This window comes from Triplophysa dalaica, chromosome 5 (assembly GCF_015846415.1).
Source record: "Triplophysa dalaica isolate WHDGS20190420 chromosome 5, ASM1584641v1, whole genome shotgun sequence".
NCBI lineage: Eukaryota > Metazoa > Chordata > Actinopteri > Cypriniformes > Nemacheilidae > Triplophysa > Triplophysa dalaica.
This window is the reverse complement of record NC_079546.1, coordinates 1,498,675-1,524,616: the sequence shown is the minus strand read 5'-3', so window position 1 is coordinate 1,524,616 and position 25,942 is coordinate 1,498,675. Positions and strand designations below refer to the sequence as shown.

General features: G+C 40.8%; 1 long non-coding RNA gene across 1 annotated transcript; it reads left to right on the top strand.

Annotated features, from left to right (window-relative positions):
* The first annotated feature begins 14,527 nt into the window (after positions 1 to 14,527).
* LOC130421122 (uncharacterized) lies at positions 14,528 to 25,942 on the top strand. Its single transcript, XR_008906764.1, has 4 exons — positions 14,528 to 16,172; positions 16,598 to 16,682; positions 16,803 to 16,967; positions 25,621 to 25,942. It is a non-coding gene; the product is annotated as an uncharacterized LOC130421122 (long non-coding RNA).

Here is a 25,942-nt window from a genome sequence, read left to right as displayed (position 1 = left end):
TCGGCGAATGAGAAATATGGAGGCATAGCTCCTGTTATCGCCTCAGGACACTCCACCCCGACAACAAGAAAACTAGAGACTACAGCAAAGGAGGCTGAGAAGCTGCTTGCTAATGCACTCTAAACAACATCATGAGCACTCGCAATCCCCATGTGGAACGTCTGCCAGCTTCAAAAATATCGGCAATGTTTTTCTCTCTCTCTCTCTCTCTCTCTCTCTCTCTCTCTCTCTCTCTCTCTCTCTCTCTCTCTTTCTCTCTCTCTCTCTCTCTGCTCGTACTGGTGTTGTAAACCACAGTTATGTGTCTGGCCTTTTAAACAGGCTCCAAACGCATCCGTGCCTCTGAGGTGATTTGACTGACACGTCATTTGCATTCTCTTTGACCAGTGAAGTTCTGAGGAGAAAACTGTTAAAGTGCTTTTGTTCAGAAGCTTTTGGAGTCTTTGTGTGCGTGTTTGTGCAAGAAGTTTGAAGTAGTTATTCGATCGTCTTATTGCTGGGGTTTCAGTTCATGCATTGTTTTCAATTCATTTAGTTGAGCAAGGCTATTACTTGAGAATATTGCGAGATAAATATAACTTGAGAGGAGTATACAGCATCTTTGGCCTGCTGTGTTGATTACAATCACAAATAATGTTTCATCTTTTTTTGTAAAAACAAGCAACATTACATTTTTATTCTTAGAAGCAACGTAATTAATATGTACATCAGCTTCCCAAGTATAGCCACAAAACATCTACACGTTGTGTATAACACGTGTTGACACAAGTGGATCATATCCTCTAAAATGGAATTCTCGAATTTGATGATTTTTTTTTATTTATATGAAAAAGCCAACGGGGCTAGCAGCATAAAATCACATCGATAATCAAATACAGAAAGTTTCTCCATTTAAATATGTTTGCTCCAACTCAATTGAAATAGTCGTCAATCATTTAAACACAGGATTAAGCACAAATCTCAACAGACAGAGGTTTATTTTTTCGAATATGCAGGCAAATATCCATTCCAGAATGCTCAATATACAACATAATTTATGACTGACAAGAAGTTAACTTTGATTGTTTTTAGTGTGTGATGTGATGTGGTGTATGTCATTCTCATGTCATTTTTATTCTTCACTCTCCTCACAAGTTCGAGTGTTTACTGCCAACCCAGAATCCTCCTTCACTGAGATTTCAGTTTGAGTCTGCTCGTGTTTGTGTTCGGAGGTTAAAATGGCCTCAAAATTACCTGAGTTCAGGAGCAGACAGAGAAGCAGCTGGGATTGTCCAGAGAGACGACTGTGCTGGAAACTTCATTTCTTCATCTGGCTCATACTGAGCCTTACTAACAGTAATGTTTAGTGTAAGTAGTAAAGTTGAAGTTCTTTGAAACATCACTGTGTACTAGTGTTTCTAAACAACAACAAAAAAACTTTTTGTCATTTTTAGACCATTAGTTTCTTTTATGATATGGGAATGTTAATATGCTAAACCTCTCCTTTTGGGTTTTCCAGATGAAAAAGGCATATGGGCTTGGAAAAACAAAGACGGGTTAATGAAGACAGATTTTTTATTCTGGTAGACCTCCTTTGCATTTACGTACATTTTTCAATGAAATATTGAAAATATAGTTTTTTTTAAAGTTTCTTTTTAAATTTCAGTTCAGTTCAATGGAAAGCCCTGAAATACAAGCAGATGCTCACACAGTATTTAAAAAGTTTCAAAGGGCTTCTGAAGGTGGCTGGAGGTATCCTAACCTTAAAGGCAGGTCCTACTTAATAACTGTGACCTTACAACTCTCTCCACCCTGCAGCCCACTCAATGAACCACAGCAGAAGTGTTCCTGTGATAGATGAGCCTTCAGTCATACTTTTTTCACGACACGAGCACACGTGCAGATTCTCACACACTCTGTATCACACCCTTGCGCAAGAATGCCTCTGCCGACCGGTCCTCCTCCGTATCTCCATCCTAGAGGCCACCGTCCTTCTTTCAGACTCTCACCGGCAGCGTTCCAAGAGAGGAGAGGAAGCGGATAATGACGTCTGGTGTGATTGCTCCTCTTCCTCACCGGGCGTCTCACCTTGTGGCTGTTCATTTGTACGCTGACGGCCGGATCTGAGGAATAGGGCTCAATCACTCGCCTCGACACTGATTCACCCTCACCATTCTGAATTTACTCTTACCGGGGGGTGAATTATACTCTCGCTCTCACACACCCTCACACATGCTACTTGATTTCTGGCTAGGAGCGGCGGTGATTTGCATCCAGCAATCTTTCCATTACACACCACTTGGTCGCAAAATTGAAATTCAATTTGATTACATGTTTTTACTTTGGATTGCCTCCTGGGATATTAGCCTAGTGGTTTTTCATCAATATGTTATAAAGTTATATTGTTGTTTTTTGCAGTCTTTCGCTGTTCCACGTTCATACGTGGAATAAATCCTGCGATTTATATATACAGTATCAAATAGAAGTTGATAGTTTGATTTAGATATGGGGTTTCATTTTAAATTTGGTTTTAAAAGATCTGTTTTCGGTTTAATTTCGATGAATTTAACATGTTTTAAATGTCTTGAAGAAAAAAAAATACCCTCAAAAAAAGTTTCATGCTTTATACAGAAAGTCAATTTTTAACCATGCGAAACGCAGAGTTCTTAATAGATCTCTATTCATTTTCCAATGAGTTGATTAGCCAGCACAATGTCAGTGGATTCAGGGGCCCATTACACATTTATGACAGTAAATTACTGTACATTTACAATCCAAATGAAATTTCATGAGAGTTGATATTGGACAAGAAGTCCTCCTGTGTGTCTGCTCTTCCTAACAGGCTCCTGCAAATGCATCACATCAGCGCCCCCTGTGGTCAAGAGTGTTACTGCGTTGGGGGATGGTGTTGAAGCTGAGTGTTCCTTACGGAAAGGTGTTATATTTTAAGTGCTAAATAGTAACCATCTGCTCTAGTGAATGTTCATTACATATTTCCAAATATTACAGAGACGTGGAACAAGACCCGGTGCGTAAAGGTCCGTAGGAACCGATTCTGTTGGAGTACGAGCGGGTATGTTGAATAAGCCATGTGCTACTGTATATTGACTGGAAGTTCACATGGGCTGTACAAAGAAAACTGCTTTTCCTTTTTTCCCAAAAGTGCCGGCCTGTTTTGGCTTCCTTCCTTTTCCATATATCAGTTCTGCAAATGAACAGTGACACGCATTAGTACAATCAGGGGCAAGTTTTTTGGCGTAACGCGATCTTTAAGGAGAGACCGGGAGCGGGGCAGCCTCGCACTCAGCCTGCTCGTCCCACAGCTCTCCGCCTCTAAATTATTCATCAGCCAATCAATCATCTTCTCTTTGTTTTGGACCCCAGTGCTGGAGATGAAACGGCAGACTGCCAGGGCTGTTTTTCTTCATCTGAGGTCTGGAAAACATGATCTACTCGGATTACACTCACCCCCAAAACACACACCTACAGTACCCGCATGCTGCCTGGAAACTCACACACACGGCATACAGACGCCCAGGAGTCGAGCATCTGTATACACGCATGTGTGTTCATAGACTCAACCACACACAAACTGCAATGTAGACACACACAGCACACGTATTTTAAGGATTTCTCAACATAAGAACATCAGTGCAGTGATGACACTCTCTATGAGAGATGAATGATTAATAGTCAAGCAGTCTTATGATAAATTCTGTATATGAGATGCTTTATTTCTTTGTAGGAATTGGAGGTTCGGAATAGATGAGGACTCACCAAAGACCAAACTTGAACTAGAATTGCGACTTGAGCACCAAAGTCTAAAACGTATGTTATTGCTCCACCGTGGTTTCTTTTTTTATCTTTCTGCTATGAAAATTCATTTGATTTCTAAAACCGTCATCTAAGCAGAAGAGACTGTGTATTTTTATTAACACAGTCTAAAGTGCGTCGTTCAGCGTCCGTTTATCCGTGACTGCTGGCAACAGGCTTATTGCTTTTCTAGTGATTTGTATTTTTCATTAAAAATCATTTTATTAAGGAAATTCATTTTTCCAATGAGCTGAAGTACGTCGCTGTGCATTATTGTAAACTTAAGTGAACAGGTGTTTTGGTTCTTATGTGACCCTGGATCACAAAACCAGTCATGAGTAGCATGGGTGTGTTTGAAGATGAGATGACAGATTTTACAAAAGAATCAGTTTTAAAGAAATGTCAAAAATCATGTTTTTTTTGTGTGCATTCCAATTAATATCAATCAAACTGCAAATGGTTCGTTTTGATTTAAGCCATAACAACTAAAAAAATACAGCTAACACAGTAAAGCACAATAAAAACAACATAATAAAAACATGATTTTTAATTTTTAAACAGAGTTATCTCACTTTGAAACCAAACATTTCAAAGCCAAAAATACATTGTGACAAAAATACATAGATGTTTTTTTAATGCCAAAGATCATTAGGATATAAAGGAAAGATTGTTCCATGAAGATATTTTGTAAATTTCCTACAGTAAATGTATCAAAACAAAAAATTTGTGGGTCAATGCAGCAAAATCCCGAAGAAAATTAACCGTAAACACGCCAACAAACTTCTCGCTGCTGTCTGCTCTTTGTGAACGACCCACTCAAGTTTGAATCGATGTAAAGCTTAGAATTTTAGCTTTTGGTTTCTTCTATTCTCCACAACGTCATTACAGAGGTAAACCAATAGAGAGCGTTTAAACAAACCTGTTTCTTCTGCACCTCTGATGGTCAACTTTCTCAATATTTTGATTTGTTTTGCACCCTCAGGTTTCAGTTTTTCAAATAGTTGTATCTCGACCAAATATTGTCCAAACAAACCATACATCAATTGAAAGCTTATTTATTCAGCTTTCAGATGATGTATAAGTCTCAATTTCAAAAATTGACCCTTAAGACCATTTTGTGGTCCAGGGTCATCACATATTTAACCGTATTGACCAATCGGCATCCAGGACCAAAGCCATCAAAATATACAATATTGATTTTATGTTTTGAAGTCAACATGTATTCAATTCACAGAATATTTAGCTATAATTGGAATACGTTCAGTTTAGTTTTTCTTGGCCAAAGCAGATACAGTAAACATGACATTGTCAGGCACTTGAAGCAGAAGGTGGGTGCACACACGCTTTTGTTTATTAACTGCTTATTAGCCTGCGTCTCCATCCCTGCATTACATCCACTTTTCTCTTCATTTCTCTACGCAGATCTTTGACGGACATGTCACCACGCGGCATATTAGAATCAGCCAGGCTGTATGATCTATCAGCTGGCCCACTTGGCGCACCCAAAATGGGCCCGTGTGCGACTCTAAGCCTGTGTGGGAGTGAAGCGCTAATAGGGGGAAATGTCTTGGACAACTGATTTGAAGATACTTCGCCTGATCCGTTCAGAGCGCTGCAGGTGACACGGCGTTTCCCCCCTTTGATGTGGCACAACACACGACTGATAGCATCAAAACGCACAAGAGTGAGACCTTATACAGTCTCCTGCTAGTACGACATCAGAGAAGTTGACATCTATTACGGTACGAAAAGACAAGTGTTTGAAACGAAATTCAAGTGCGCGTGGAAGTGTCAGGATTTACAACGGGCCCCAGCGTGTTTTTTTCTTGTTCTCCTGCTATTTCTCCCCCGCCCCACGCACTCGCCCGCCCTCCTTCAGCAATCCCTTTTTTATTTTTTCATTTTCTTTAATAAGGTGCTTTAAACCGAGCATGTCTATATGAACTCCGCAGGAGGAAGCATGAAAGACTGCTGCCAGCCCATGATGAAAATATCTGAGACGAACAGCCTGGTCAGTTCCCACTGACTGGAGACAAGAGGGGAAACGGGAGACCGAATCTGTGGTGGGTTTAGTTTATTTTCACATAGCGTGAAGTGTAAGAAATATCTCAATTTTAATGCGGCACCAGCTGAAACAAAAATAATGATCTAGCCGTCTTCCATTGGTCGGACGAACAGTCCCGCAATTGGTCTAGGAAATGCATTTAAGTTACTTAAACACAAATACATATAGTATATATAAAACTTATATTACGCTTTAAATGTTTCAAATTTACTTTTTTATTATTCAGCTGATGTACAGTATATTGTTTATTTATTCTTCAGATCGGGCAATAAATAAAACCCAAATTGGACATGCTTGGTTTGAATCTCCCCATTATCTCGGATTTGCTTATAAAATCATAAGAGGTCTATCTACTTTTATATGTATTATATACTATGTACCCTTTTCAACCTTTCTATAAATAGTGCTGCAGAACTTAACATGAACTCCCTCACCATCCAAACCTGTACCCACCCTTCTGCACACCAGATGAGAGATGGATGGTGAAATATTGCACGGGGGAATCTCACAGCGTAAGCCGGACGTCTGCAGTCAGATAAATAGCCCGGGCTGCCGGTTAGGACACATCAGCTGTAAACGGTAACGGCAGCCATAAAAAGAGCAACAGCTTTATTTCTTGGCAGAAACACAAGCGAGAGAGGGACACAGCACTCAGAGTAAATAAAACAAGCTCACTGCCGGGGTGCTTAAACTGGGAGCTGAAGGATCGCTCTGGGTCCCATTATAATACCCCACAGGGCTGCACAAGAACACTTTCTAGTGGGAATGAGAAAAGGATTTCACCTTCTGTTTTGTCGACAGGCAATATAGAGCAATACTGTCATTTTAGTGCTGCTTACCTGTGTGAAAAATACGACATTGTAAAGGCAACAATTCTGGCTTTAATATGCTCACAGCAGTGACTGCACAACAATTGAATTTCATAGTAACGCTTTATACGCCTTGAGTTGCAATAAACCATTATTAAATATCATAAGCTGCCCGCCTTATAGGTTAATGAACTGCGTTTGAACGCTGCAAGGTTATTTTAGTTTATTAAAATTAAAACTTTGAAAAACGTTTTAAAAAAATTAAATGCTGCCTCAAAAATAAACTGAATTTTAAAGCAGTAAATTTATAATAATAAACAAAACTACAATAAAAAGTAATTAATATTATATTCCAGCATTAAATATAAACCAATATTTTATAAAATGACATAAGCATATACCGAAATTGATAGAACTTTTAATAAAATTAACGATAAAGATAAAAATCTAAAAATAAAAGCCAATTTAAAATATTAATAAAACTAAAATCAAAACTATAATAACTCTGTGATGTTTATTATGATATATCATAATTAACTTATGCTTTCATCGCTTATGGCTTCTGTCACATTGTGATCATTGCCGTTTTAAAAAACACATTTTTAAAGACGTCTCTAATTTTAAAATTAAAGCAAAGTCCAACTTCTCAAGACTGATTGCTTTTGTAGTTTTCATATTTTTGTAAAATAAAATAAAAAGTAAGAATTTAGCAAAAGGACTTTTGACATCCCTCAGTTAGTGGTAAACCCACATGGCACCGAAGGCACAACCGAATGAACGAACGAGTGTTGATTGAAACATTTTATTGTTGATATTAATTAGGATTTAATTGTCAAACATATTTAGCTCGTGCATGCAAGTTGGACACAAACTGGAAAAATATTAGCAGCCCTTGCATTATTCCAATTTTATCAACCTGGTTTTAATTAACCTCTTTGAATAATTAACCGCACATTATTATCAAATGAAGCAAATAATTGAGGTGCTGGCTCAATTTGTAATTTGACGATTTTCTACCTTTTTAATTCACGTGTTTCCCACTTGGAAATAAAGGAAAAACATTTAACAGTAATGACCTTAATGAATGCAGACTGCCGAGCGGAGAAGGTGGAGTTACTCCCAATAACACTGTATGTAGTCAGTGAGCACAGACAGACTGGTCTTTCCCTAGAGGAGTTCTGAGTCTGAAGTGTGTGTGTGTCTCTTCTCTCACAGGAGAAGCTGATAGGGCTCAAGGGAACTCAGTGGAATATCTCTACATGGCCCACTATGGCGGAAAGACAGGAACAGCGTTTCAATACAGCATAAAGGCTCATACTGTACATGGGGGAGCCAATGTCACAATGACTCTTTCCCCATCCTCTGGACCGCTAGGCAAATCCTCTCCTTCAGAACCACCCTGGGACCAGAATTACAGAAACTTTCAGAAGCCACCGTTCCCCTTGGTGCTCTCAAAGCGGTGACTTTTTCTTGGTGTCCAGCTAGCTGTGCAAAGCCACATCCCGCCGTCTTGAGTCGGCCAGCTGGCATTTAGGGTGTTTGGTAAAGTACGCACAACATATGGCTTGGCTGACACTGGTGTCAGATCTTTGCTGTCTGAAACACAGGTGTACTTCCCTCACTCTCTTCTCGTTCTCTGTGGCAGGGCGACTGTGGCCTTCCTCCAAGACGCTTCATCATAGGTCTCAATGGGCTCCGCTGTTCAAGGCGGACGTTTAACTGCCGCACAAAACCGAACGCTTCACTGCTTTCTCAATCATTCATGTGACAGTTAGCAGCCAATGGTGGCTAATGATTTTCTGTCATGTTCGGCCCGCGGTGTAACCGCGTATTAAATATCGCCAAAGGATGGACGCATCAACTGCTAAAATGGCCCTGTTCCCAGGGATATCACAGAACAGATGTCCCAAAGTGGATGAAATATTCTGCCACCCGTACTTGTGTGAGTACAGTATAGTTTTTTAATAAACGAACAGAGATGATCTTGTTTTTGACCTGGAGCTGAGTGAAGTGCCCCTTTAAACTGGTCAGTTGGAACTTAAAACAAGCCAGATATTTGGCAGAAATTAGCAACCAATGACTTTTGTAGTTTTTTTTTTTTTCAGAATTACGGGGTGTGTTATACCAGGATATGAGCATGACCTGGTCGAAGATGGGTTGATTCTGAAGGATTACGCCGAATTGAACTATCTAAGAGGTAAGTATATTGAGATTTGATGTCATTGTCATAATCTTTTTGGCTTATTTAATTCTAATAAATCTAAGCGAAGAGAACATTTCTGTTTTCAGAATAATCTGCACTTTTGAAGCAAAGTTTGTAGAAAATATGGGTTTGTTTCAATTTCATGTGGACTAACCAGACGCAGTAAATCGCGCTATTTGTGTGTAGTTGGACGCTTGAACATTTTGAGTTTACTCGCTTCATTCGCAGGTGAAATTCTCTTCACAAAACACGCAAATTCGCGTCATTAGATGGGCTTCTGCCAGGCGGCTCCAATCTCGTCGCGAAATGGCTGACATGGATTTTGTGGAGATTTACCAGATTGTCAGACCTCCTCACTCACTTTCTTCAAAGCAAGATCGTTTTTTTATTCCCGTTTCGATAAAAGTAAGAACATGTATTGTAAGTGACGATGATTTTGTCTTGTTGTTTTGGATTTCAGCCTCCACTCACTACGTCATAATCACTTCACTACTAAAGCAAGCTCCTGATTGGTTAACGCGGCGCAAATATGAGCAAAAGTTCAAAACTTGCGCGAATCATGCGTTACACACGTCTATCGCGTCTTTGCATTCACTTAACATGTAAATCACTCACACTCTTCATTCGCATCCGGTGGGAACGCAGCATAACAGTCCATCGACCATCAGCTTTAGCCAAGATGATTTATTAACTTTTTATTAGACCAGCTAATGACCAATTGGGTGAGTCTAGAGCTAGGGACCATCACTAGCCTACATTTTTCAGCAGACTGCAAGACGACTGATAATTAGACCCCCAAATAAACCAATCGTACGAAAAGTTCCCCAGACTTGGTCAGCAACTCGGGAAATGAGTTGTGCCACGTTTTCTCCGGGCGCTGCTTTTCTCTAAAAGTTTATTCCTTCTCAGCATGTCATTTCACGCCGGAGAGAAACTCCTGCACCTGAAAATCTGGAAACCGCATTGAAGTCTCTGGTATACCTTATTCATGGCAACACATGTCGGCCCCGGCTTTCCCTACACATCAACATCGTTTTCTGGGCGCGCGTCTCTGCAGGCACCCTGCCACTCGAGTGCCACAAGTATTTATTATTCAAACAACTGTGTTCCTGTATTCTGTTTTTTGGAGCAGAGGAGGAGCAGAGGTCTGTGTTTGGTGTTTTGGACATGCTCAGCTAGCTTCTCCATCAGTGACAGCTTCACATCAAACCTGTCGCTGCCAGACTCCCCCCATTAGCCCCACAGCTATGTATTGAGCGGCCGCCTCTGCCATGCACACCAAAACTTCTGTTGTGCTACAGCTCTTTCATTATAGCGGCAATTAAATGCGGAGAATCATACTGTTTTGGCGATGTGTATTTTGTCTTTTTTGCTAGAAACGGAAATGAGGACTGTTGCTTGCTATCTTGAGAGCAAAGGCGGAAATAAAATCTTAAGCAGAATAAAATTACAGATCTTGGTTTCAGAAATAAAGTGTCACTCACTCGAGCATCTTCTGCTTTTTTCTGCACGTGCACACACACAACGCATACGCACACACTTGTATCCACAGTTGTCTTTGAGAGAAAGCCTTTCTCCCAATATCCATCCTCAATCCTCCCCTGCCTACAGCCGTAAGATAACTTCACTTCGCATACAATATTCATACCGATTCTCAAAGCTTGAAGGCCTGGTCATCTGAAAGACCGGGCAATCAGCGATTGTCGTTCCTCTCACGCGAGGAGCTGAAGTTTTTGATGAGTGACACCCTCAGTCATACGCTTGCTTTTTATGTGTGCTGCTCATTAATAAAGCAACACCCCTGAGAGAGCTACGGGGGAGTGATTCTGTCAGCAGAGCGCAACTTTTTCCTCTTTTGAAACGTCAGGTGCAATTTCGGCCCTGTGATCTTCTGAAAGCAACGTTCGGGCCCGCAGTCGTGTAGCTGTTTATCGTCACCGCTTTTTTCCGACTCCTGTCATTTTGCGTAACGAGGCGACACGTTCGGCGGATAGATGAGCCCGTGGAAAGAAAGGGCGTGAGAATACTTGAAGCATACCTCCAGGGGTGTATGGAAAATAAATCATTAATGTATACATAGCTAACCCCCCATCAAAGGCTCCGGCGTTTACTAGTAATGAACAAATGCAGACCTTACAGATTTCTCGCGTGCGGTGAATATCTTTAGGGCTCTATAGTAAGATCTTGAGGCTCCTTTTATGTCTGACATTAACACGCGTTTTGTATCTGGTTATTCTTGAGCTGCTTCCTTTTATTCTTGAGACTGCTTTCGCACCTTGCGTTTCATTGCATCTGTGCGTCAAATTCAGGTGCAAAGACATTTTTGTTTCTTGGAAAAACATATTTTTACAGTATAGACCACTTTGGATGACATAGACATAAAAGAACTTCTTATATTGGTCTTTTAACGTTACACAAACGTCAGAACAGTTATAACCGAATCAAAATGTAAAATAGATGTATTTAAGATTTAATTATGTTTGCAAGATTAAGAAATTAAATACATAAAAATAAAACCAGAAGTGCTTCTGAACCAGTGTTTACATCTTGGGACGTGGTCTATAACATTAGATTGTGACGTTATTTGTTTTGAAACAAAAACATTTTGTCAGTTTGTGCATGTCTGTCCCCAATGAATAAAAATAGAGATTTTTGCATCAATTTTACCGGCTTAATTTTTTTTAACCACTCCTGTGTACAAAACAGATGTCTCAAACAAACAGTTAGAGGAAAAGTCATTTAAACCTGTTAGCTTTTAGCAGGCATATTAAATGTGTCAACTCGTAAGTAAAACACTGTAAAGGTCTACAATATTCATGTTTTCCTATTTGTCATCCAACAGTTCATCACAAATTCATGACAAAAGCTCTCAAACGTCTGCAGTGGGAACGTTTCGCATTTATATATATATATAAAAAAAGCCATCATCCATTATGGTTCATCATTGGAGATTTGCATCCTTTGCTTTCAAAACGAGATAAATATTTTTCCGTCATAAATTCTTTAAGCTTGTAAGCAGTGGAAAAAACCTACTCGCTCTTCTCGGCAGTAATTTCATGTTTAAATCTCTAATGGACTTGTACGTCAGTTCGTTTACTGAATAATTAACTTCTGCATCGTGTGCACAATGCGCAGCGATACATTATTGATCCCCTGGTTGTTTTTGACTCCTCCGGAGGCTTTTTAGTTCAATTAATAAACAGACTATGATTTGTGGGACATGTGCAGTTTGCAATGTTTTTGTATAGGAATGATACAAAAATCTGTGATGTACATGACAAATGATTGACTTTATTCATTTATTTAATGTTGTGCTGTTTCAGGACATTATTGGCTGTGACATGTTGAGCTATGGCTCTCCTTTGGTTGATGTAGGTTCAAGTTTTGACCTTTGGTTTCATTCCTCTATTCATGTAATGCCACTTTTTCACTCTTTGCATGGATATGTTTGAACACAGATGTTGAAAACTGATTGTTTGGTAGCTGTAGGAGCACATCATCTTCAGAACAGTCTCCTGTGCAGTGACTCTGAGGTTGTAGAAGAGCTTTTGACTCTCAGTAGTGTTGCATTCAGTGGTGAAAAGGGCCCAGCAGTGATTTACAAGCTTAAAGTCTGCATCTCAAGGGCATTTACATGATCAATTAATTGAATATTTAAAGGCTTAGCTTATGGAAATGTGGCTGAGGGAAACGGCCATCCATACCTCTCAGCAGGCGCTGTAATTACATTTTCAGAGGTTTCAGTGAGAACAGACCAGTATTGGAGAAAAGATCATCTGACCAGTCCTTGGAAGTCATTCTGTAGTTTATCCGTATAATGGTACAGTCAACATTTGGGTTAAAGCAGAGAGCGATGGCGAGGAGCTTTCCCGGAGAGGGATTAGGTTTACTCCGTACCAGGCCTTAGTTAAATTATGACGTTTTTACAAACATGCCTCGTGAAATATCATACTCGTGTGCATTGAGACAAAGCAATAGCATGGATGTGTTTTAAGATATGTCGATGCAAGCTGTTTTCAGTTTAGACAACTCCAACAATTCATTTAGTCTAGGACTTGGCTTAAAGGTGTAATTCATCTTCAAAATAGGACACAAATGAAGATATTTTGAAAAATGTGCTAAAGAACTGCACAGTCCCGCATTCACTTCAATTGTAACCAATGCAAGTTAATGGGGGGCTGTTAACAACATTCTTCAAAATCTCTTTTATATAAATAAAGTCATACAGGTTTAAAATGACAAGAGGGTGAGTAAATGATGACGGAATTTTAATTTTGAAGGTGAACTACTCCTTAAAAGCCCGGTACAGCAGAGTTCTTATAGTTTTGATTTTAGTTTTCTTTGGTTTTAATATTTTAAATTAGCTTTATATTTAGATCTTTAGTTTTCATGTTAAGTTTTAGCAATTTTGGTGTATGCTTTGGTCATTTTATAATTGAGTCGTTTTTTTATGTTGCTATATAATATTAATTCATTTGTATTTTAGTTTTATTTTGTTTTTTGTTTATTATTATAATAATAGTGCTTAACTTTGCGGCAACATTTCAAATTTTCCTTAAGTTAAGTTTTTCCTATTATTTTTAGGTAAATGTTTAATTTGATTTCAATGAACAGAGACCATTGCAAAGTTTTAATTTATGTCAACATAAATAACCTTGCTGTACAGGAAACCATCCTTTAATGATTTTTATGGAATCCTGGGACATTTTCTTAACCTTTCGAGGAAGATTTTGCAGCTTTTTTTTTAAACTTTGATGAACCGATTGGACTGAGAGTTATGCATTTCATTTATTATAAAAGTTTTAATCTTATTCCAAGATTGCCAAATGTTTAACAAAAGATATTTTTAATTTTATATTGGTCCTATTCCACAAGAGTTTGTATCCAAGCATACGTGGCAGTTACGAATTACAATTCTTGTTCTTTTTTTATATTTTTAGGTCCTTTCTATTGATGAGGAAAAAAGGTGAAGAGGATCGGATGGAACAGAGACCACGACTTCTGTTTAACCCAAGCTTTGTGATCACAATTCCAACATAAACATTACCATCTGGACACATTACACCTGAAAATATAGAAATGGCTCATTAAGGAGTATAAAGTACACCTCATTAAAAGTGACGCCGATTCTATGTTGAAAACACAAAGAGAAAACAGAGAGCTACAAATTGAATTTGCCTTGTTTAGTGAGCAAATCAAGAAAATGTTTTTCTCCGACTGGTCTGGCACAGAGACAAAGACATCGTATTCCTCATGCACAGTTAACCTTTTCATTAAACTACATGGCATAATTATGGCAAGAAGCAGCGGCATCCTCTATTGTAGTTTAATTAGCCAGTTAATGTTGTTAGTCTGTGCTGCAAACCATTCATTTGTCTTGCTTAAAGAGCCTCTCTTGCCATAACGGGGGAAATTGAGTTTGTTATTTATAGTGAACAGAGACAAAGTGACGGTTATTAAATTTTAATAAGCTCCAGTTTACACCGCTGATGACAGCTATAGCTTCATTACGGGATGCCGCTAACCACCGGCGAGCATGAAACCGGCGAGTTTGCGAGATGACGCGTGTTGTTATAAGGAGAGGCTTTCTAGTTTTTTCCTCGGGTGAAGAGCTGGAGTCGACAGGTCATCAGCTGGACGGGTTAGAAGGCCGCACACTATATCTGAAGTTGCAGTCGCGTATTGATCCTGCTAATATTCCTTAGCACTTAACCTTTACACTAGCCGGACGGGATATGAAGTTCCTTATTGAATGTGTACTTTAATGTCCTTCTCTTGTGACGGACCTAATCGATAGCCTCTTCTTCATTAGTTAGCACAGCGCTCATCCTCCCACCACCAAAGCTGAAATTTATCAACGTATTCCAAAAAGGGAAAGCAGGTGCTTGTTAGGCCAGGTGTCGATTCTGTTAACAGTGCACGGTGTTGAATCAATACAGGCCTTCTTGAGCGTCCTTGCGTGAGAGAACATTTACAGTTTTTTTTTAATGTCATCGGAACATTTAATGGAGAAAGTATAAATAGTTTGAATAGAAAGCAACCCCGGGGACATTAAAGTGGCTGATATTGGCCATTTCAACTCCACCTGAACTATTAAAGCACTTTTTAGCATCTTTGCTCTTTTCTAATAGTAAGGTGCTGTTTTTATTTTCGTTCCCCTTATGTAGGCAATATGTTTTTTTAGAGACACACAATTAATCCCCCTCAAAGCTGCATCTGTTCCTGGGCATACCTTTACCTGAAATCCAGCGCCCGCCGCCCGAATTACATCCATCTTCCCCGCGCAATCAGCTGACACATTATCTCATTAAAACGTACAAAGAAAACTCCTTCTCTTTATCTGCGATAATCTAATTAGCACGAGGCAGATGGTTTAATAAGCGATATGTGCGCCGTTTAGCCTCCCAGAGGCCCAGGTGGATATCCGGGGAACCTCCTCTGGTAGACATCTCTCTCCCCGCCTGCGAATGACTCTCCTGGGCTCATATTATTGCTTCCTCTGCCTGAGGGTAGCGCGACGCTCCTTGCTCTCCAGATATGAATACAGAGAGAGAAGCAAAGGGAATCAAACAAGATGGAAGCCTAATTATTTTGCTTATTAACCAAGCCTAACTAGTTAACAGATGTTCTGAGGTTTGCGAGGCGAATTAATTTATTGCTCCTTTTATTTCCTGCCTAATTTCAGATTGTTTGTCTTGTCTACGTGGTAATCGGCGCTAATGGCGTTGGGTGGAAATCGCCCGCGGGTGAAGATCAATATCATATTATGCAATCCGCCCGTCCGACTCTCTGCGCGAGTCAATCAGACATGACTAGAAAGAGCAGAAGGGCAGAGAGAGGCGGAAAAAGTCCAGTGACCAGATTACATTACAACCTTGTTTTTCTTCCATTTCTGACAGTTCTGCCGGCTGATAATGAGAGGCCGACCCGATGCCCAGACGTGAGCGCTCAGACGAAGTCCAGCCGACAGCCCGGCCATGGTCACTACATCCTGAATCTAGGCAAATAGGAGCCGGGCAGGCAGCCTTCTCTCCGCTTGGAGGATCCGCTCAATTACCTTCCCAACTTTTCAGCCGAAATCCTCTCGCTGACCGCCTGAGAGCAGCCGTAATGAGAGCGGATTTAGAATAAAAAGATGTGCCTATCTAAGGTGGAAAAAGTCAGCCCGCACTCAGATTGACGGCTGGAAATGGGAAGAAGGTCAAGGCGAAGCCCGTGATGCGTCTCCCCGCTGAAAGATATGCCGGAACGGCCCAGCGGAGCCGGGGAGAGGGGTGGTCCGCTCAAAGCCCGAGATGTGCTCGTGAGCAACATAAATTGAGCTTTACTTCACGGGTCTGTACTCAGGAAAGCCCTTAACCACACCCATAAACGCTAAGCAAAGGGAGGTCTTATGGAGGGCAGCCATAGAGTTACTCAAAGGCTAAAGTTGTGCCCAGAAGACTTAGCATAGAGACAGATAATCTCAGGCTCTCTCTCGTATCTTACCTCTATTATACTTCGAAATCAATATGTATCATTTTTATACCACATAGCTTTCCTGAAGCTCAATTGGTGAACCGTGGCGCTAGGTTATGGGTTACCAAGATCACGGGCTCGATACTCATAAACATACATTATTTGGTAATAATGCATTAATAAAGAACATAGACGATGGGAAAAGAAAGGAGAGGTTAAAGAAGGCATTTTAACATGAATAAAAATGTATAACTTGTATGTATATTTCAGATATTTGGCCATCGTAAGTTTGGAAGTTCACCTCATCTCTACCAGCATTATGATGTCTAAAGATGCTGCGATACAAACTTCACTTGTAAGCATGATCTGATCCGCATAAAATGCCGTCGAAACGATCCATGAACTAATCTGTGTTCTAAGCAAGGTGATCAAAAACACACAAAAAACATGAAATGACTCCTACTCTTTTTCTTAGGTTAGAGATTAAAAATCTAACGTGAAGAGGTGGCAGTTGGCTCTGAGAGGAGGACAGAAGTTAATTACACACGACTGTGAATTGGAACAATATCTAATTGCTGGCTGGATTAATTACCAGCATCTGTGTGCACGCCTAAACAAGAGCCCTCATAAATAACAGCAGGTACATCTACTGAACACAGATGGGAATTCTCCAGCCAAGCAATCGGTTTACCACCGGCCGAACACAACACGTATGAAAGCCCATTAACTGTGTTCTCTTGTAACTCCTCATGGCATCAGACTAACTACTGAGACTTAAGTGCTTGGAATGGAGTTTTGAGTGAGAACTTTATTTATTTTGTTATTTAGTAAAGTGCAAAGCTGCCATTCAAAAGCACTACATGTTTTCTTTTCTTCACATCTGATAGGGCGATGGTTAGGTGGTCGATTGACACTTTTCTTTTTGATAAACATTTAGTCATGTAGCGAACACTCGAAGCGAAAAGAGGAACCAATAACATCAGTAAAAGAGCAGAATGAACAAATACGTCAAAAACTGGACTCAGTTTTTTAAATATACGAGTATAGAAAGCATAGAACAAAGTTATTGATAGGTTTATTGTGTCGTCATGTTGATGAAGAGGATGGCCGTGTGATGTTTTTTTGCTTTCTTTTTCTATCCAAATGCATGCTATGTTACATTGTGTTTACACCGGCCGCATGACGACACAACAAACGGCTTGTCTTTAATGAGTTTTTGCGTCACACCGTATCCAGTTTGGACAACATTTTAAATTACAATTTATTCTTTTGTCGTGTCAAGTTGTTTCCGTGTACACACTTGAGCTATACATTTTATTTGTGGTCTTACATTTTTCTGTCCTTTTTTAAAGTTTTGCCCCATTAAAATGTTTTTTGTTTCTAGAAGTTAGTGTACTTGGTTTCTAAGGAAACTACAAAGTTTTCAGCGAAGAGCATGCGTGAGATGAAACGCGATATGTGAGGATTACAAAAGAAAAGTCGAGGTAAATGTTTTTGTGTCGAGCAGTATTTTTTTTTTGTCTATCTGTCATTACGATGCACACATGATGTTAAATGTGTAATTTTCTAGTCCATTATATGTACAAGCATGCGTGGGATTTTGGCTCTATAGTACAGCTTTGGCATTTGTGTAGGGTCTCGTTTCGTCCCTCTTCCCGGGTGCCGATCAGCCCGCCTGTTTACATTCAACACACTTCAGTTTAAAGGCATTTGCATAGTCAAATCCCACCTCGTATCATAAATGTAATTAAATCTCTTAACACAGAAGCAACCTCCGAATGTTTTGGCTGCTGAAGCACTTTTTTCCCCGCTGTTTTACAATCAATTAAAACGAAGGAGATTCACAGTCGACGTTGAACCGCTCTGATCAGCATCAGCCGTGAGTTTATGATGTGCACAAGACAGTGGCAATTAATGCGCGCCCCACGCCGGCAGGTGTTCAGTGCCCGGGGCCACCTCGGGAGAATCATATCTAACTTTGTGCGGACCTCAGTCAAAACTAAGACTTTGCGCGTCGGGTTTGCATTAAGAATATTAATGCCCATATTAATTTTGTATTGACCTTTCTCGCCTGCCTGCCTAGCCGACAGTCCAAACAGAGAGAAAGGCAGTTTTAATTCCCCGGCTTGAAGACACAGCACAGGCAGAGAGCCTTTGGCTAATGAAAAAAAGGCAGTCAAACAGAGCTGCTCACACAACATATTAAAATAGCAAGATCAATAGTCCGCACTATGATTATAGCCAAACATTCCCATATTCCCGAACATCAGGCAGGGAAGAGTATGGCCCTTTCTGTGGGATGCCAGCAAATGAAATCAATAATACGTCTCGAAGATCAGGCACCAAATGAAATGGGTTTTAAATATTTGTCATGTCTCTGGAGAGTGTTTTGTGGAGGATGTCGATTTTAGGATACTTCTCACAAATCACGATATTTGTAACAGCACAAATACACTTCTACGTAAGTCCATGTACACCTCGCAGAATCTTCGAAAAAAAAAACTAGCCTAAAAATTGTCTTTGTATAAACAATATTATAGGATTTTTGCTGACTTCACTTTACCCCCTTTGGTTCTGAACGGTTCTTTGACAGTTTGTGTCCTTTTAGGTCCTGGATGTTCTTTGGTTTCCCAGCATGCCTTCATAATGATGTTAAGATCCAACATTGCCACTTCAACTTTCACAAAGTGCTCGATGAGGGAACACACAATATTAAAAAGTAAAGCCTTATGGAATACCTTAAGCTGCTTTGGGGTTTGAAAACACAGTTTTTATGATCTCCCTTGTTTTTTAAATACTTCACAATTCTGCATAAGGCAGAGGGCTAGCGTGTGCCTATGTACTGATGTTGAATCTAATACTAACACACTTAATATCTGCTGCTCATGTGAATCAACACCTCCAAAAGTTCATTATTCCATCCTGGCTAAACTTCATCATTTGCAGACAAAGAGCGTCACCGGAGAAGTGTTAAGACTCATGTTGTGTTTTTCTAAAGCCGACACTCTGTTTAAAGATCACTCAGGAGAAATTACATTTCTGCTTTGATTTAATTAAAGCTAAATATTGGCCAATCGTCAGCGGCCGGCCTGGCGGATGCTTGACACTATAATTATCTCCGGAGGTACTTTGTCTTAAAGGCCGCGTTCGAGCGTGAAACCAATTCCAGCGTTCGCTCATCAGGGGACGCGTCGCCCGGTTCTGTTTGCTTACCGTTTCTCGAAGTCGTTTCTGGATCGCGCCACGGAATCGAGCGGAACCGCTTTGTGACTCGCGCCGGTCGGGGAATTAGAAGCACGCTGCTGTTAATGAAGAAAATAATTCAGTCTGTTTAGTGGGTGGTAATGTGAAGAGGAAATGTGCCACGTTTCGGCTGTAGTCTCTAGACCGCAGTTTAACACTGAACAGCTTCCCAGCACATTTGCTTGACTTGGATGTGAACTGATGGATCTTCTGGCGATCCAGGATACTTTCAGTGAAATATTCAAGGTTGGATCATTAAAAAGTGGGCGTTAAACCGTGGAGTGACTGAAGTGGATTTGTGACATTAGCCATAAAGAAAAGTTGTTCAAAGCTCATAGGTCTTAAGTGTATTTAACCTTTAGATTTTGTGTTAACTTTTGATTCAGAATTATCTGCGAAGATTAAATTGACGCGATGTAGACGCTCAGACGACTAGATGGATGCAGATGTGCCCTACCAGACCAGAAGTCGTGTATTGCAGTGATGTAACTTGTAGACTCTGCAATATGTTGCTTTTGATGGCACAGCAGAGTGTTACGACAAGCCGAGAGTATCCATCCCAACATGTTCTATACTTTTTCATTGACTTATCTACTCCATCTCTCTTCCCCACGCTCTCTCTCCTTCTTTCTTTTCGTGAATTATTCAACAATGTCACAGCAGTGACCCATTCCTTGTCAGCACTGTGCAGTACTTGCGAGTCTGAAGCTGTGGTGATGTGAGGTCTGTCTCTCTTCCTTTACCTCCTCTGTCTCTCTCTCTCTCCTGCCTGTAATTTGTGTCTGTGACAGCAGGTTGACGGCTGAGCGCCAGCATATGTTTGCATGCGTGTGTGTGTGGGGCCCGTAACACACAATCGCTCTCCCGCGTGCTGCCGTGTCACTGTGAGAAGCCTGGAGGAGACAGGCCGCGGGTTTTTTAACCCGGCGCTCCGCCGTTCGCAGCTGCGACTTGTCACATTAGTCAACTCGAATTTTAAGAAAATCAATTCCAAAGTTTAATTCGCTCCACTCCCATGCCTGTTCTCCCTCCGCACCTTGGCCGATGGCGCCACCCCCCAGCACCTCATGAAACGGACTCCCAAGGGGCACAAGTCATCAATCTTAAATCACGTCCTCAAAACTAATGGCGGGGCTCTGCGCCGGGACTGCTAAATTGAATTATTAGCAGATTGACAAAAACTGCTGGGATTATTGTAAGGACAGGCAGTGAGAGGCTTAATGACGGGAAGTGGCGGCGGGGGGTGGATGTGGCCAGAGTGAAGTAGGAATGGGAACGATTCAGAAGGGTCTTTGCTTCTTCCTGCAAATCATCATTTTCAACCGAGGCAAGTTCACCTGTGCAAGCTGCCTGTCTTAGGCCTCGAACGCACTCCATAACGCAGACGCTAAAAGCTGCGCAAGCTCGATTTCATGTGTGCTGTGTTCTGAAATGTGCCAGAGCGCAATTCGCAACGCAAGTATGCGTAACGTAGCTTTTCATGCGTAACCTAGCTTTTATGTCTAACGTAGCTTTTCACCATCTGCTTCTGACACCATTTTGATCTTTCAGGTAAACCGGTGTCATGGCGGATGAACGGTTCGTAGATATCTTGCCGAGCAAGATTGTTGAGGTTTGACACCGTCGGCATGTTTTTAACTAGCTAGCTGAATAATAACACTCCGACAGACATTTGAAGGCATCTTTAGGGTATCTTAGCTGTGTTGACTGCTAAAGGCGTGCGAGTAGGTACGCATGTTGTTTACACACTTGAATGTAGCGCGTTTCTGGCCTCTCTTGTTGTTGTTGTCGTCCATTTATGATTTTGTTCAATATGTCACTTTTAGAGTTAGCCGTAGTAACGTAGTTTTTTACTCTTTGTTTTCACAGCAAATTAAAGCTTCGTTATCTGCCAGTACGTTTAAGTTTTGCTAAATCTTCAAGTGACACGCCCCCAGTTGTAAAAGTTGCTTCACCCTGCGTGTAACTCGACTGAGTGCTTGAAATTTATTTACAGGAGTTTTCCTCCGCCGGGCTTTTGTGTATGCGTGTTTAGAGTTAGCGCGGCTCATGATGGTGATGGATGAAAGTCGCTCGCTCCCAGAGCGCGCCACTGAATTAAATTGAAAGCTACTGTTGATTCTCCCCGTTACCGCCTCGGAATCAAGTTTGTTAGAAATTGATTTAAGCCAGGGGGGTCTTAGTGGAAAGAAGAAGGCAGCGATTTCCTCTTGATGGGAAGGGATGATTAGATTTGTTTTGTCTCTCTTTTCCTTTGCCGGTGTCAGCAAATCAGATCAGTTCTCTCCCCTGTCAACACGCGCTCCTTGTTGAGCAGTCAAAGCTAATTTGCAGACGTGCCACTTGTTATTTTTCTTCTTTCATCCCACATCCCCTAAAAGCCACTCCGTTCCTTTTCCCTCTTGCCTGTCCGTTGAGATGTTTTGACACCGATGGCGAAAAAACAACGCTGGCGACTTCTGCCGCTATCGAGGGTAGGTATCATCAGTGGAACGTCTACAAGCTGATCCTGTTTACCCTGGATGAGGGGTTGGGAAGCCAAGACGTCTTCTCTTCTGGGCTGTCATCTTTTCTGCCTTTGTACGGGATGGTTTCCAGTGGGGAACGGAGCTTCTGAGTCGTCATTCATCACTTGAGGTTGTGGTTTGTTTCAGAAGTCTCCAATGGCAGAAGTCTATCTGCGTATCATCCATCTTTGGGCCAAACGCTTGTCGAATTGAGAACGCGTACGGGTCTCGCCTCAACGCTGCAATTAAACCTCAGCATCTCTTGCTTCGTAAACAAGCACCCAATGTTAAACCGGATCAAATGTAGATGTGTAGATGCGCATATTTCCATTAAGAATGCTACGGCATCTCCACCTTTGACATCTTGCAAGGCACAGCGGACCAGTCATCACATGATTTTTTTCCCCCAAGCTACACTAAGACCGTGTCGGGTTTTGAAGACTTGAGTCCTTCCCATCAGAGCGACGGGGACTGAAAGTGAGTGCCGTAAACCTCTGTCTATATCATCCACAGGAGATTTGTCAATACACTGAACCATATAGGTTGTGGCAGTCTTTCTTCAGGGACGGAATTTGCCTTGAAGTACTGTCTTTTCTCATCTTCAACGTCAGCCCGCGGGCTTCAAGACAACATATGTTCTCTTCATGTCGGCCCGACACGGTGCCACCAGTCATATGACACATTATTGAGCTTAAACGCATCACATATCTCGGCTCTCTACCAGAACAGATGGCCCAAATTACAGTCCCAGAGATGCTCATAGACGCTTTGGCAAACATGCGGTGCCCTACTATGAAATGACAATATCATTAATTGGTATCGGTCGCAGTGGTGATTTTTCTAGGGTGCCTTCGCACAGCGTGAAGGTATGTCTAAAACTCACAGATGTAAAAGATGAATCTGTTGCCTTCAGGAAGGTGAGATGAAAATCAATGACGACGACTCGCTGTTTGGAGTTGCTCTCTTTAAACCGAAGAGAGATGCCCTTCCTCCTCCTCTCGGGGAGATCTTTTTTGTCCTTTAAATGGACTCTGTGATGGTGACCCTTCTGGCTCTGGTAATTATGACAATTTGAGAAATTGCCCGCAACTATCAGTGCTTTCCTCTCATTTACTCCATGTGAGAGTTAATTGATTTTACCACCCAAGAATCCATCTAAACGTTATAAAACCTCTTGAAATGTAGAAAGAGCGGTTTGGTTTTAGCATTAGAGTTCTTTTTCTGTTTTGAGATGGCAAGTTCTTTTATTTATTTTTAATATGACTATTTTACTTTCAAACAAATTGGAGAAAAATGAATCGCGTTTCAGTACATTTAACTATTTAAACATGGATTTAACGAATAATACGTTAAAATAAAGTTGTATTTGTTAAAATTATTAAACTAAAATGAAATGATAATGACCAATGAAGTTTTTCAGCATTTTTAATCTTTGTTAATGCCAGTACAATTTTTATGTTAGTTTCCTGTGCATTAACGAATGTTCACAGATATAATTTATGATTTTAAAAATGCATTAGTAAATACTAAAATTAACATGAGCTAAGATGAATAAATGCTTTGGAAGTATTGTTCTTTGTTCGTTTATGTTACCTCATGCTTTAACTAAAGGTAATAAATACAACTTCATTGTAAAGTGCAGAAGTGTTAAGAAACTATGCTGCTTTGTAATAATCCTGTTTCTGGCAGACTGAACATGAAAATATTTTTATAAATGTACTGTTGAAAAAAAGAAATGGGAGGGATTCATGAAGTGTGCAAAAACATATTTTCCAAAATCATGTTTTTGGTTCCAAGTTAATATAAATTAGATTGCAATTAAGTTGTTTTGATTAAGTATTAATAACTCAAAAAATACACATCACAAACACAATAAAAACATAACTTTTCACACTCTTCACATATATGTGCAACAATCAAAACCATTTTGGAATAAAAAGGTAAACATTTTTATTGCAAGTAACCCCATAGATTACTGTTCATGAAAATGCAATGAAATAAGCAGCTCATATTTAATATTTCTTCATAAGTATTTCTGTGCAGGCATAACACAGAGAGTTGTAATCTTGTGGCGGGTCTGTCTGAGCTTCTCTGGATGTGTGGAGCCCTTGTTCATGTTAAACAGAGATTAGTGCTTTCATTTGCCATACAGCTCAGTTCTCGCCCTCTCGTCTCCTCTGCCCCCTTCAAGTATTCAAAATTAATACTACCCTCAGCTCTGCGGCCACTGTCTGATATTAGCCAAGTAATAAAGAGGATGAATTTTTTAAAGCATATAGTCGGAGTGGCTTAATATTAGACTGTTATCAATGACGGGTCAAGCGACGTGGGGAATTTCGCTGTCGGTTGTAGGTGCCTTGCAATTTTGATAGCTTCGTCATTATTCATTTAACTTATTTTATATGACTGAATATGCGGCACATAGGAGGGCGGTCTTTTTTGATATGAGGTTTCAGTTGTAAGGTTAATGGATCGTTTTATCAAAACCATTTTCTAGAAATTGGTAAAACCCAGTCTGGTTTGGGTTGCTCTCCCAGCTGGAATACAAACAAGAACCAGTTAACTTGCGCTAATATTTCTGTTTGGGCACTTAGAATTTTTAAAGAACACAAACTTGAAATCTTTGGCACCATCTCCTCGCATTCTCCATCCTTTTCCAACATCTCACTTCTTTTTTGTTGTCCTCTTTCCATTAATCTTTCCGAAAGGGCGGACATCATCCATCTCCCCAGCCGCCTGTTCCCGCAGGGTAAATTACTCCAGAGGGCCGCGTGACCCCGCTCTGTATCAGGTTGACCCGCGTCTTGTTTGCCATTTTGTGTACGCCGCTGTTTATTTAACAAGGTGCAGAGTGAGAGGGCCTTGCAGAGACGGTCCTTTGATAGTAACTTTGACACCCGAGCTGAATAATAACCCTCATTATGGAGTGTCTGACAGCTTCTGAAGGAGCTGATTTATGAATATGCTGGGGGCTGATGCTCGTTCTCCTCGGCTCTGCCTGCATGTCGCGCAACCGTCCCCGCGCATCCTCCTTTCTCCATCGCTTTCATTTTAGAGATGCGCTGGCGATTACAGGAGTGTTACCAGACTGCCATCTGATCATGTAGAAATCTGTGCCCTGTGATCAGACCTTAATCATCGATTGAGTTCAAGAGCTAAGCAACTGATAGAACTGATAAACAATAAGGTTTTTAATTTGAAAATATAACTCTGTTAATGAAACCGTTGAGGTCATCGAGCTCTCTTTTCTCAAACTCTTCTCTCTAGCCCCCATCGAACCGATACCACTTTACATAAAACAGTTTCCCATTCTCATATTTGTGTGACTGTTTAATGTTGAGTTGTACGTTTTTTGCTACAAGCTCTCCTGATTCAAACTGTTAGTGTCTAAAAAGAAATTAAAACTTTTTTTCAAATAGTTTCTCATGAAAATTTAAAGCCTCTCGTGAGATTAAATCTTTTTAAATATCACTCATATCAAAGGCTGTCTAAATAACTGATGAAGTATGTATTTCTTCTGTTTCTGCGTTTTTGACACCCCAGCAGAATCAATTAAGCGGGGCAAGTCGGGGATCTCTGGGAAGGCTGCAGGTTTGGAGAGGCCTTGAGCCCGAGATTTGGATGCCGTGGAGGTGGGCTATCCAGTGGATATGCATAAACAGGGGCCGGGGAGGATGAAAGCCGCTCTGCAGATAAAGCCGTAGCGGTCTGTCGGAATCCTGCTGCGTCTGCCCTGATTTATGACCATCACAGTCAGACTCCTTACCAAATCCACCTCTGCCTTTTGTTCAGCGAACGCGTTTGCCTTGTGTGTATCGCAGCCAGCTTACACCGAAGGGTCAAAGACAATTCATTCATAGAAACT